The following is a 12,413-nucleotide window of genomic DNA, read 5'->3' as shown; positions in this document are numbered from 1 at the left end:
CAGGCACCCTTCAGACATGCCAAGAATCCCACGCAGGCTGGCCGAGCACAGCCTAAACATCCTAAAAGAATTCAAGCCTATCAAGCAGGCTCTTCGGCGTTTCTCCGAACCCAAGAGACAAGCCATGGGAGAGGAGCTAGCTAAACTACTGGAGGCAGGATTCATCAGAGACATAAAACATCCAGACTGGCTAGCGAACCTGGTGATGGTACCAAAGAAGGACAAATCCTGGCGCCTATGCGTCGATTTCAAGGACCTCAACAAGGCTTGCCCAAAGGATCCCTTCCCCCTCCCCCGCATCGATCAAATTATCGATGCCACCGCAGGACACGATTCGTTGTGTTTCCTCAACGCATACTCCGGCTACCATCAAATTAAGATGGCAGAGCCAGACCAAGCCACAACGGCATTCATCACCCCATACGGCCCATTCTGCTTCAACACAATGCCCTTCGGGCTCAAAAATGCCGGCGCAACATATCAGCGCATGATTCAGACAGGTCTGGCAAACCAGATCGGTAAAACAGTGGAGGCATACGTAGATGACGTGGTCGTCAAAACCAAGCATGTCGAAACTCTAGTAGACGACTTGAGGCTCACATTCGATAACCTCTGGACATATGACATCAAGCTTAACCCAGAAAAATGCGTTTTGGGCGTACCAACCGGAAAGCTCTTGGGCTTCATTGTATCCGGTATAGGAATTGAAGCAAACCCAGCCAAGATCCGAGCTCTGTCACAATTGGATATTCCAAAAGACCTCAAACAAATACAAAAATTGACTGGATGCATGGCGGCTCTAAGCCATTTATCTCCCGCTTGGTAGAAAAGGCATTACCCCTTTATCGCCTCCTCCGGCGCACCGAACACTTTGAGTGGACGGATGCCGCCACGGCCGGACTCGATGAAATAAAAGCCATATTGGCAACAAACCCGGTCCTGGGCGCGCCTAACATCGGCGAACCAATGCTATTATACATTGCGGCAACTCATCAAGTTGTAAGCGCAGTGCTCGTCGTCGAACAAGAATCAGACGGACACAAATTCCCCGTTCAAAAACCAGTTTACTACGTGTCCACTGTCCTCACTCCATGCAAGTAACGGTACCCGCATTATCAAAATATAGCATACGCGGTGTTTATGGCATCCCGGAAGTTGCGACACTACTTTCAAGAGTGTTCAATAACAGTAGCCTCCGAAGTACCTCTTAACGACATTATAAACAACCGCGACACGACGGGCCGGATTGCCAAATGGGCCATTGAGCTCCTCCCGTTCGACATAACCTACAAGCCACGGCAAGCTATCAAGTCGCAAGTTTTGGCCGACTTCGTCGCCGAATGGACTGAAGCTGAACTCCCTAAAGAGTACGGCACATATTCCAATTGGGTCATGCACTTCGACGGCTCCAAAATGTTAGCTGGTCTGGGGGCTGGCGTCGTTTTGACTTCCCCAACAGGAGATACAGTTCAATACGTACTCCAGATAATGTATACAAACTCCAATAATGCAGCCGAATACGAGGCCCTTCTACACGGTCTCTGGATGGCAGTCTCCATGGGCATTCAACGCCTAGAGGTGTGTGGGGATTCGAACCTCGTGATATCCCAAATAAATGGAGACTTTGATGCCAAGGATCCGAAAATGGTAGCTTATCGCAACGCCATCCTAAAAATGTCAGCTCAGTTCGAAGGGCTCGAATTTCACCATATAGCCCGGGAAAACAATCAGGCAGTAGACGTCTTGGCACGCATCGGTGCAAAGCGCGGTGCAGTCCCCCCCCCCCCAACATTTTCTTGGAAAGGCTATTCAAGCCATCCGTATCATGGGAAGGGGAATCCGGAAATAACAGCCCGGATCCAACCGCACCGCCCGACACCGAACACTCTGACACAGCGGGAGGCTCGGCCAACGAAGTAACATCCTCAGCCCACGAAATAATGGCAGTCATTGCCCCGTGGACAAAACCATTCCTAGACTACCTGACCAGGCAGGAACTTCCAGAGGACCAAAACGAGGCACGCTGCATAGTGCGGCGATCTAAAGCCTATAAAGTCCATGAGGGAGAGCTTTATAAGAAAAGCACCACCGGAGTCCTTCAAAGGTGTATCTCTGAAGAGGAAGGGCGAAATCTCCTGGCTGAAATTCATGCCGGACTCGGCGGGTACCACGCCGCAGACCGGGCCCTTGTAAGCAAGGCCTTCCTTACAGGATTTTATTGGCTGACGGCCCGGGCAGATGCTCAGGATTTAGTCCAACGATGCGTCGGTTGCCAACTCTTTGCTAACCAAAGCCACATGCCACCCACCGCCCTCCAAACTATACCCATCACCTAGCCCTTTGCGGTCTGGGGGCTTGACATGGTTGGACCCCTTAAAGGGGGAACCCACAAGCAAAAATACTTACTGGTCATGGTGGACAAATTCACCAAATGGATAGAGGCCAAGCCTGTTAAGACGGCCGAATCCGGACTAGTGATAGACTTCATATCAGGGGTCGTACACCGTTACGGTGTCCCGCACAGCATCATCACCAATAATGGCACGAACTTTACGGCCGACGAGGTCAAACTCTGGTGCAAAAACATGGGCATCAAGCTCGACTACGCTTCAGTCTATCACCCACAAACTAACGGTCAAGTCGAGCGAGCAAATGGTCTAATCATGAGCGGCATCAAACCCAGATTAGTGCGATCCCTCAAGGAATCTAATACGCACTGGGTAGAGGAGCTCAACTCCGTACTCTGGGGGCTGCGGACCACACCGAATCGCACTACCGGATTCACACCATTCTTTATGGTATACGGCGCTGAGGCAGTTCTGCCCTGCGACATAATTCATGACTCACCTCGCGTGCGCATGTACGAAGAAAGAGAAGCCGAACTCGATCGGCAGGACAGTTTGGACGCCTTGGAGGAGGAGCGCGACGTGGCAAAAGCCTGTTCCGCATTCTATCAACAGCAGGCTCAAAGATATCAAAGCAGAGAAGTATGGGCCAAAACTTACATTGTTGGCGAATTAGTTCTACGCCTGCCGGACAAGAAAAAGGACAAACTCAAGCCCAAATGGGAAGGTACCTTCATAATTGACCAAGTCCTGACTGGTGGAGCGTACCGTCTGCGAGATGCATTGGATAACCGACTCGAGCCGAACCCATGGAACGCAACCCGTCTACGAAGATTCTACGCCTAGCGCCTGACTCTGTGTTCGTCTCCTTCCTCTGTCTATTTTTTACATATTAGCTGTCTTATATTTCTCTCCTTCTCCCTCCTTTTCTCTTATAGCCTTTTAGGGCTCATTTGCGCCTTGTTCGCAAACAATTGACGCGCTATCCGCGCTCATTATACCTGGGGGCTTCTTTAACAGAAGCTTGTTTATACGGGCCTCATGCCCAACACATGTGTCACACTTCCGCATGTACCTTTTATTCACCATTATATGCATCGATATGACTTAAGTTTTGGCCAAGCTGGGTTGCCTGGCTCCTGTGCTTACCCCTACGTTCCCGATTGTTCGGCTAGGCGGTAAAGGGAGCACCTCTGCCATTGTTACTGCCGGGTCAGCCGGATGTGTACCTCAGACTGGGTGAAGCCGAAAGCTAGCATTCTTAAGGGAATATTCGGTCGGTGAACTAAAAGATGATTTATCACTCGTTTATTTATCTGCCCCCAGATGTTTTTCTGCTTTTTTCGCAGTCCGAACATGCACTTTAGGGCATGCCTCCCAGGGAAAGGAACCCCTAATGGAACTATTCTCACTGGAAGATGTTTCTTACTAACCATGTAATATAACATAACTAGTTGGGCACTTGTCTGTTCAAGCACTAATGACCCCTACGCCTGGTCTCCATGCATACCCCGGTTCTTACATAACCGAGAAGGTATTCAGACACACTCCAGACTATCGGGTCCCGAGGTTGAAGCGAAAAGGTCCGCCATGACAAACGATCTACAATCCGGCTAGAAGGCATTTTACATGTCATCTTAAATTACATAGTCAATTTGACTGGGTATATTCCTCTTCAATACCATCCAACAGGCTGTCTAGTTTACAGTCCTGTTGGGAATATTTGGTGGCCAGCTCTACCTGGTCGTACACTAAGCTCACAGGGATCTCCTTCCCATTGGGCCCTACCGGTCCGACCTCGGCCATGTGGTTTGGGTCAGCCTTCGTGTACCGTGTCTTCACCATGGCCCAGGCCTCCCTGGCGCCTTGACGGCAGGCCGATATCCTCCATAATCGGAAGCACCGCCGCGCTCCCTTCAGCTTCTCTGCAAGCTCTCCAAGGCCTTCGGGCATGGAGACGGATGGCCACAAGGCCTGGGTGATGCCTTGCATCACCTGCCGAACTCGTTCGTGCAGTTGTGAGAGCTCGGGAAGAAGGTCACCCGTAGATCCGGGCATTTCCTCCGCAGGTCGACCTGTCAGCATACCTACAGACATAACTCTGTCAATCGACTTCCTCGCCGAACTCTTTTTTCGAAGTTCATTCAAGCACTTACTAAAAATGACGCGTCGAAGCCACCGATTCTCCTTCACGGAGTCCGGCAGCTGAGCACGAACATCCTTTAGTTCCTCGCCCAGATGGGTGTTGGCATCTTGGAGCTTATTCTTCTCTTGCCTCACCCTCGTAAGCATGCTCTCGCCGGCCTTTAACCGGCACAATAGTTGTTGCTTGTCCGGATCCACTCCGGCGCCATCTGCAATATTATCATCAGATTTGCACACATGCCGCACTTCACAAACATACTTATCTTTCGAAGCATATATTACTAGAGGGGGTCTCCTTGGCCTCCCTATCGCGGCTAGTGCGGCCTCAAGTTGGGCTTTGCACTCTTCCAGCTCCTGGGACAGTTGGGTATTCTTTTCTGTAAGATCCTGCATAACAAATGATCCTTAAATCAGTTATTCTAACTGTTTCAAGTCTCGGGGGCTACTGACATATATACCCATCAAATTTTCTCACCCGTATGTCTTTTACATACTGCTCTGTGGCTCTGGCTAGACCATTTTGAGCGGCACGGAGGTACGCATCTCCCGTATTGAAGGAATCTAACGCCTCTTGGGAGAAACAAGCGTCACGAAGAACTGTCCGGCGACGCCTGTGGCTCATGGCACTCTCCACCTCGGAATTGGTGGCAGACAACCCATCCGCATCCTCTATCGGAGGAGCGTCCAGTGCACGCCTCGTGCTCGCCTCCGCTTCCGGACCCGGCCTTGGAGCCTGGCTGGTGGAGGCGCGATTGGCAACCTCTCCGGATATAGTCCGGCGAGCGCTCTTTTTCCTGAAGAGAGCACGAGAATTAGTACGCCTCGAGGGAATAAAACCTGGGAATAAAATGGCACGCCATACCGTTGCGCTGGCGTCTCAGTCCGGACCGCACTTCTTTTTATCCTGCCGGGCCTTGATGCCCCTTGTTGGCTAGCCACTACAGGCTTGGCCCTCCACCTCAAGGACTTCCCCTGCAAAAACGCCATCGGTATGCGGTGACCCAAAATAAGCACGGATGGATCATTTTAAAAAATGTTGGGGCTTCGGTCTCGGTTACTTGAGAGGCTGGAAGTAGTCCGGGATAGTCAGCCGTAATGGCCACTAAGGTGTTGTCCTTGCTCAATTGATGAAACACCCCATCGATCAGCTCCACACATAAGTCCGGGTCCTCTTGGGAGTCCGGATCGAAGGACCGTTCCGGGTCCTCGGGTTGTGGAGGAGGGCTATTTATCTCCTTTATAGCCTGTCGTAGCTCCTGCGTTGAAATTGCTGGACTAAATACTTAACTATGGGAATATGAAACGAATGGGCAAGTGAAAGCATTCGCCTACCCAGCTTGGAGGATTGTACATAGAAAATCCGCCCCGTGGGTTGACGCGGAGGAATTCCTCCTCTTCTCCCTTGTACAAAGCGAACAAGATCTTTATTAGAGCGGCAGCTGATTCTGGCCCCTTACGGCCGCACTAGGTGGCATCGTCCTCCCTATTGAAATCCCACATGGGGTGTCCTCTATACTGAAGCGGCTGCACCCCCCGCATAATGCATGTGGCCATGACCTCGATCATGGTCAGTCCGGAATGAGCTAACAAACTTATCCGGCTCATCAGGTAAAGGATGTCCCTGTCATTTTCCTTTTGAGGGCTCCGTGGACGCCAACTTAGGTGCTTCTTCAAAGGAGCATTATCGAACTCAAGGAGGCCGATCCGTACAGGGTCCGGCAGGGGGACGTCTTCTATATAAAACCATTCTGAAGACCAGTCTTCGGATGCCTTCTTTGGGGTTCCGGATAGATATCCGGTCCCGGCGATGCGCCATAGTTCGGCTCCGCCCACTTGATATATCGACCCCTCCTGAGAACGGGGCACGAGGCAGAACAGCTTCTTCCACAGCGTGAAATGAGCCTCGATACCCAAAAACAGCTCGCAAAGGGCTACGAAGCCCGCAATATGCAATATGGAGGCAGGCGTAAGGCTGTGCAACTGGAGGCCGTAGAACTCCAGGAGCCCCCGGAGAAACGGATGAATTGGAAATCCGATCCCTCTTGTCAAATAAGGGACAAGGCATACCCGCTCTCCTTTGGAGGGATTGGGGATGCTCTCCGCTTGCTCTCCGCCATTATAGGTGGCGAGCCCGGCTCGAACCGGGACCATGTAGGCCGGGGGGAGTAACCCCTTGGCTTGGAGCGCCACTAGCTCGCTGTGCGGGATAGAGCATCTCTCCCAATCTCCAGGCTGAGGACTGGGGGCGAGAGGAGGAGTTGCATCGACCGGCCATGATGGAATGGATCTCTGTTGAATGCGCTCTGATGAATGCTCACGAAGGGAAGATGGTGTGATTCGGATCTAAATCCATGTCTCTTTTATAGGCAGCTCATTTGCGCGGCTAGGGGGGTAAATGAAAAAACACCCTGGCTTTTCGCATTCGTTTTGACACGTGGAAGATGGCCATTATTGGGTACAAAAGACAAGGAGCGCAACATGCACCAAAAGCCAGACACTATTCAACAGGTATATGGAGTTTGGAGAAGAACCCGCCTTGCAATGCCGAAGACAAATTTGCGCGCCGGACTCATCGTCATTGAAGCCTGGTTCAGGGGCTACTAAGGGAGTCCCGGATTAGGGGGTGTCCGGATGACCGGACTATAACCTTTGGCCGGACTCCTGGACTATGAAGATACAAGATTGAAGACTTCATACCGTGTCCGGATGGGACTTTCCTTGGCGTGGAAGACAAGCTTGGCGATACGAATATGTAGATCTCCTCCCGTTGTAACCGACTCTGTGTAACCCTAGCCCTCTCCGGTGTCTATATAAACCGGAGGGTTTTAGTCCGTAGGATGAACAACAATCATACCATAGGCTAGCTTCTAGGTTTTAGCCTCTCTGATCTCGTGGTAGATCTACTCTTGTACTACCCATATCATCAATATTAATCAAGCAGGAGTAGGGTTTTACCTCCATCGATAGGGCCCGAACCTGGGTAAAAACATCGTGTCCCTTGTCTCCTGTTACCATCCGCCTAGACGCACAGTTTGGGACCCCTTACCGAGATCCGCCGGTTTTGACACCGACACCCCTGAAGAAGCCGAGAATGATATTGATGTCTATGCTGAGCGCAAGAAAGATCACAACTCCATAGCCAACATGTACAAGGAGATACCTGACAAGGCCTTGGATACACATAAGCTTGGCTCAGTATACTATCTAATGTCAAGACTGGCCACCATGAACACCATTTTGAGGCATACCTTGTTGCCCAAATCAGGAGATCATAGGATGATCAGAGGCCACTCCATCAACTTGCATCAGCTATTTGATTTGCCACAAATATTCAAGGTGATGAGCTTGATAGTTGAAACCATCAAGAGAACAACAACAGACCAGAAGAGATCATGTGGGTATGCTCCACACATACAGATGCTCATTAACTCCAAGATGAGCAAAGGTGTGTATCTGTTGGACAAAGAGCACCTTCCCTTGAGACCTGACCTGGAAGACAACATAGTTGTGATGGATGCTTCATATCCTACTTCAGTAGAGGCTCAGGAGAAGAGAGCAAAATCAAAAGCAGAGAAGGCAGCCAAGATGCCAAGTGTTGAAGAGGCATCTCAAGTTTTTCTCAAGTCTAAACAAGACCAACTTGGCTATCTCACTCAGGCTACTTTGAGGATTGAGAACGGATTGACCACCCTGACTCAGAATCAAGAGAGTCTTGAAAGAATTTTCGAGACAAAACTTCATGACTTGGATGTCAAGGTGAAAGAGATTCAGACTTCTGTGGAGAAGATCCAAGAAGAGCTTGAGGATAGGAGTGACAAGACCACCAAAAATGTCTAGCAAAGGGTGCCCAGAGGACAGAGGTCTGCAGCAGCGCCAGTGACAGACACGAGAGCTACAACTTCAGCTCCTGCAGCCACAACTTCAGTTGCCCCTACGGTTGAAACTCCTCAAGTGCCTGCAACCTCTTCAGAAGCATTTGTTGCAGGACTCCTCTCCACTCCACCTCCTGAAGATCAAGCTTAGAGAGCCGCATAGCACTATGCATTTTTAAGCTTTTTGGTAACTTGTTGCCAAAGGGGGAGAAAGTGTGTAGATCATAGGCTGAGAGAGAGAGAGAGAGAACTTTGCTTCTTTTGGCTCTTTTGCCACTTATTTGCTTGCTTGCTTGGATGATACTTTATGGTTATGTGTGTGAGATACTTGTATGGTCATGTGTTTGATCATATCATACTTAATGTTTGTGCTTGAATGATGATATTCCCTATCTCTTATGTATGATCATTCACACTTTGCCTTGGTGATGAGTGCATATTTCATATTCTATCATTTTGAGCGCTCCACCAAGATGTATGTGACATGGAAGAGTAACCCATGATCCTAATTGATTGTGCATTTGCATTCACAAGCAAATTTGAAATAATGCACAAATTTAGGGGGAGCTCTTGCTTATCACATACTTCTCAAAGCAACGATATATTTCATTCTTATTATCATTTGTCGAAGCTTTGATCTATATGTTGTCAATAAATTACCAAAGAGGGGGAGATTGAAAGTGCAACTAATCCCTGGGTGGTTTTGGTAATTCTTAACAACATATAGCTCATTGAACTAATACTCTTTCAAGATGATCATTTGAAAAAGTTCACTGATTGGCATGGCATGGACTAGAGATGTGGACCCCTCAAAATGCTAAGGATACATATTGGCAAAAAGCTCAAGACTCTGCATTTTCATTTAACTGATCCAAGATCACATTGAGTCCATAGGAAATCCAATACTATTAAAAGGGGTGAGGTGTTCTTAATGGCTTACTTGCTCAAAATGCTTAATGATATGCTCCAAAAACCCTCAACCACTTTCTCATATCCACATATGTCCTAAACCTAAAGTCAAACTTGGCCCCACCAATTTGATCTATCCGGCGCCACCGAGTTCATTTGACATAGCCACTGCCACAAACCCTAATCACTTCGGTCTCGCTGATAGGGATCTCGGTCTCACCGAGATGGCTTTGCAAACTCTCTGTTTCCCTTTGTAATGTTTCGGTCTCACTGAAATGAACGATCGGTCCCACCGAGTTCGCAATGCAAACTCTCTCTTTCCTTTTCGTAACGTTTCTTTCTCACTGAAATGAGTGATCGGTCCCACCGAGTTTGCCTAACCAACTCTCTGTTTGCCTATTACTGAAATCGGTCCCACCGAGTTCATGTGATCGGCCTCACCGAGATCAAGTTATGCCCTAACCTCTAACACATCGGTCCCACCGAGTTGATCATGTCGGTCCCACCGAAAAGCCTAACGTTCACATTTCTGAACTAAATCGGTCTGACCGAGTTTCATTATTCGGTCTCACCGAGTTTAGGAATCTGTGTGTAACGGTTAGATTTTGTGTGGAGGCTATATATACCCCTCCACCCATTCTCCATTCATGGAGAGAGCTATCAGATCGTGCCTACACTTCCAGCATTCATTTTCTGAGAGAGAACCACCTACTCATGTGTTGAGACCAAGACATTCCAATCCAACCACAAGAATCTTGATCTCTAGCCTTCCCCAAGTTGCTTTCCACTCAAATCATCTTTCCACCATAGCCAAATCTATGAGAGAGAGTTGAGTGTTGGGGATACTATCATTTGAAGCACAAGAGCAAGGAGTTCATCATCAACACACCATCTATTACCTTTTGGAGAGTGGTGTCTCCTAGATTGGTTAGGTGTCAAGTGGGAGCCTCCGTCAAGATTGTGGAGTTGAACCAAGGAGTTTGTAAGGGCAAGGAGATCGCCTACTTCGTGAAGATCTACCCAAGTGAGGCAAGTCCTTCGTGGGCGATGGCCATGGTGGGATAGACAAGGTTGCTTCTTCATGGACCCTTCGTGGGTGGAGCCCTCCGTGGACTCTCGCAGTCGTTACCGTTTGTGGGTTGAAGTCTCCATCAACGTGGATGTATGATAGCACCACCTATTGGAACCACGCCAAAAATCACCGTGTCTACATTGCGTTTGCTCCCTCCAAACTCCTCCCCTTTACCTTCATATGCAATGATTTACATTCCGCTTCTATACTCTTAGATTTGCATGTGTAGGTTGAAATTTGCCAAGACTTAAAATTTGCCAAGACTTAAAATTGGGAAAAGGCTAGGCTTTTATTTGGTCAAGTAGTCTAATCACCCCCCCCCCTCTAGACATACTTTCAATCCTACACATACCCCTGTCTATGCTATTTTTCATGGAAGCACTAAAGGGGGTGCTAAAGAAAATGGAGATCCCAAGAGCAAGGATGGTGTGACAAGAGAATAAAAACAAAAGGAAATACCATGTAGTTAACTGGCCCAGTGTATGCATGCCTCCGGATTGCGAGGGCCTGGGTGTTCTAGATCTTGAAACCATGAACAAAAGCCTTACTTGCAAATGGTTTTGGAAACTGGAGATTTCTAAAGGGATATGAAAATGTTGTATAAAAATACCTTTCAGAACCAAACCTTGTCAGAGATTGTAACTACACCGGGTGGCTCTCATTTTTGGCAAAGCCTGATGGGAGTCAAGTTCATATTCCAGTAATATGCTAAGAGGATTATTGGAGATGGGGCTAAAACATTATTTTGGTCAAGATATTTGGCTTGGAGATGAATCACTTGCTACAAAATTCCCTAGGCCGTGTGATGTATGCTTCACCAGTGAAGCTACTCTGAAGCAAGCTAAAACTGAAGGGTGGGATCTATTCAAATTCAGAAGTTTTTACATGGAGAGACTACAGATAAGTGGAGCAAGCCCAAGGAGTTGGTGGATAATGTGTACTTGAGTGGAGATAAGATAGAGTGGCATCAAAGATTGGAAGCAAACATAATTTCATTGTTAGAGATTTCTACCTCCAACTGAAAGGGAATGATCTTGTTGGATATAGATTCATATGCAAATTAATGATCCCTCTGAAGATCAAAGTTTTTCGTTGGCTTGGCTCATGCTTAGAAGTAGCATACTTACCAAACATAACCTGATCAAGAGAGACTGGGTTGGAAATGAACAATGTCATTTCTGCGCACAGGAAGAGTCCATTAACCATCTTATGTTCGATAGTGCTTTTTCGAGGCTAATTTGTCAAGTAATCTTATGCGCATTTAACATTCCTAGACCCCCCATGATGTTGGAGACATGGTTGAGGGATGTATGAGATCTTTGCCAAAAATTCAGCAAAAAATAGTGCTATGTGGACGAGTGACTATCTGCTGGACTATGTGGAAAACTAGAAATTGTGCGTGTTTTAAGAGAAAAAAACGATGATCATGGAACTGTAATTTCCAGACTTTGCCATAATTTGAGTAATTGGAGTCTCTTGGGAAAAGCCCCGGGCGCGAAAGCATTGACGAGCGTGTGAAGCTGATCAAGATGTATATGCTATGGCTGGAATCTTGTGATGAGGTTGAAGCATATTCTTCGTCGACATCTTCGCCTTATGAGCTACATCCGATCACATTTCCTCTCCTGGGTACTTGGGAAGCGTGGACAAAACTGTAGCTAGAGATTGCACTCTTTGCCTTCACTAATGTCTCCGCATTTCTTCGTTTCCCTTTGTTTTAGTTTCTTAGCTGTAAAGACTTTGGTGATTCCTTGCTTTCTTGCTGGCACCCGAGGAGCGGTACTGTGGTGTCTCTCCTCTTCATAGTCTCATGATGTTGCATGCCACTCGGTGGCTTTTTTTTTTCCTATTTTGTTTATGCTCTTTTTGGGCATGATTATGTTGTTGCCCCAGCCGCCTTAGTTGCTTTGCGACTTTGGATCTGGTTGAATGGATGGTGTATTTTTTTTTAATAAAAGAAGGGCTTCTCGCCCCTCTGATTTTCATTACTGAAAACCATTGCGTTCGAGAGCTACAGGACCACGACTAAACATAAACCAAAAGAAAGGCAGGGGAGGGTAGCAGCTACAC

This window comes from Triticum dicoccoides, chromosome 4B, assembly GCF_002162155.2.
Source record: "Triticum dicoccoides isolate Atlit2015 ecotype Zavitan chromosome 4B, WEW_v2.0, whole genome shotgun sequence".
In the NCBI taxonomy this organism is placed as follows: domain Eukaryota; kingdom Viridiplantae; phylum Streptophyta; class Magnoliopsida; order Poales; family Poaceae; genus Triticum; species Triticum dicoccoides.
Note: the sequence above shows the minus strand (reverse complement) of the source record.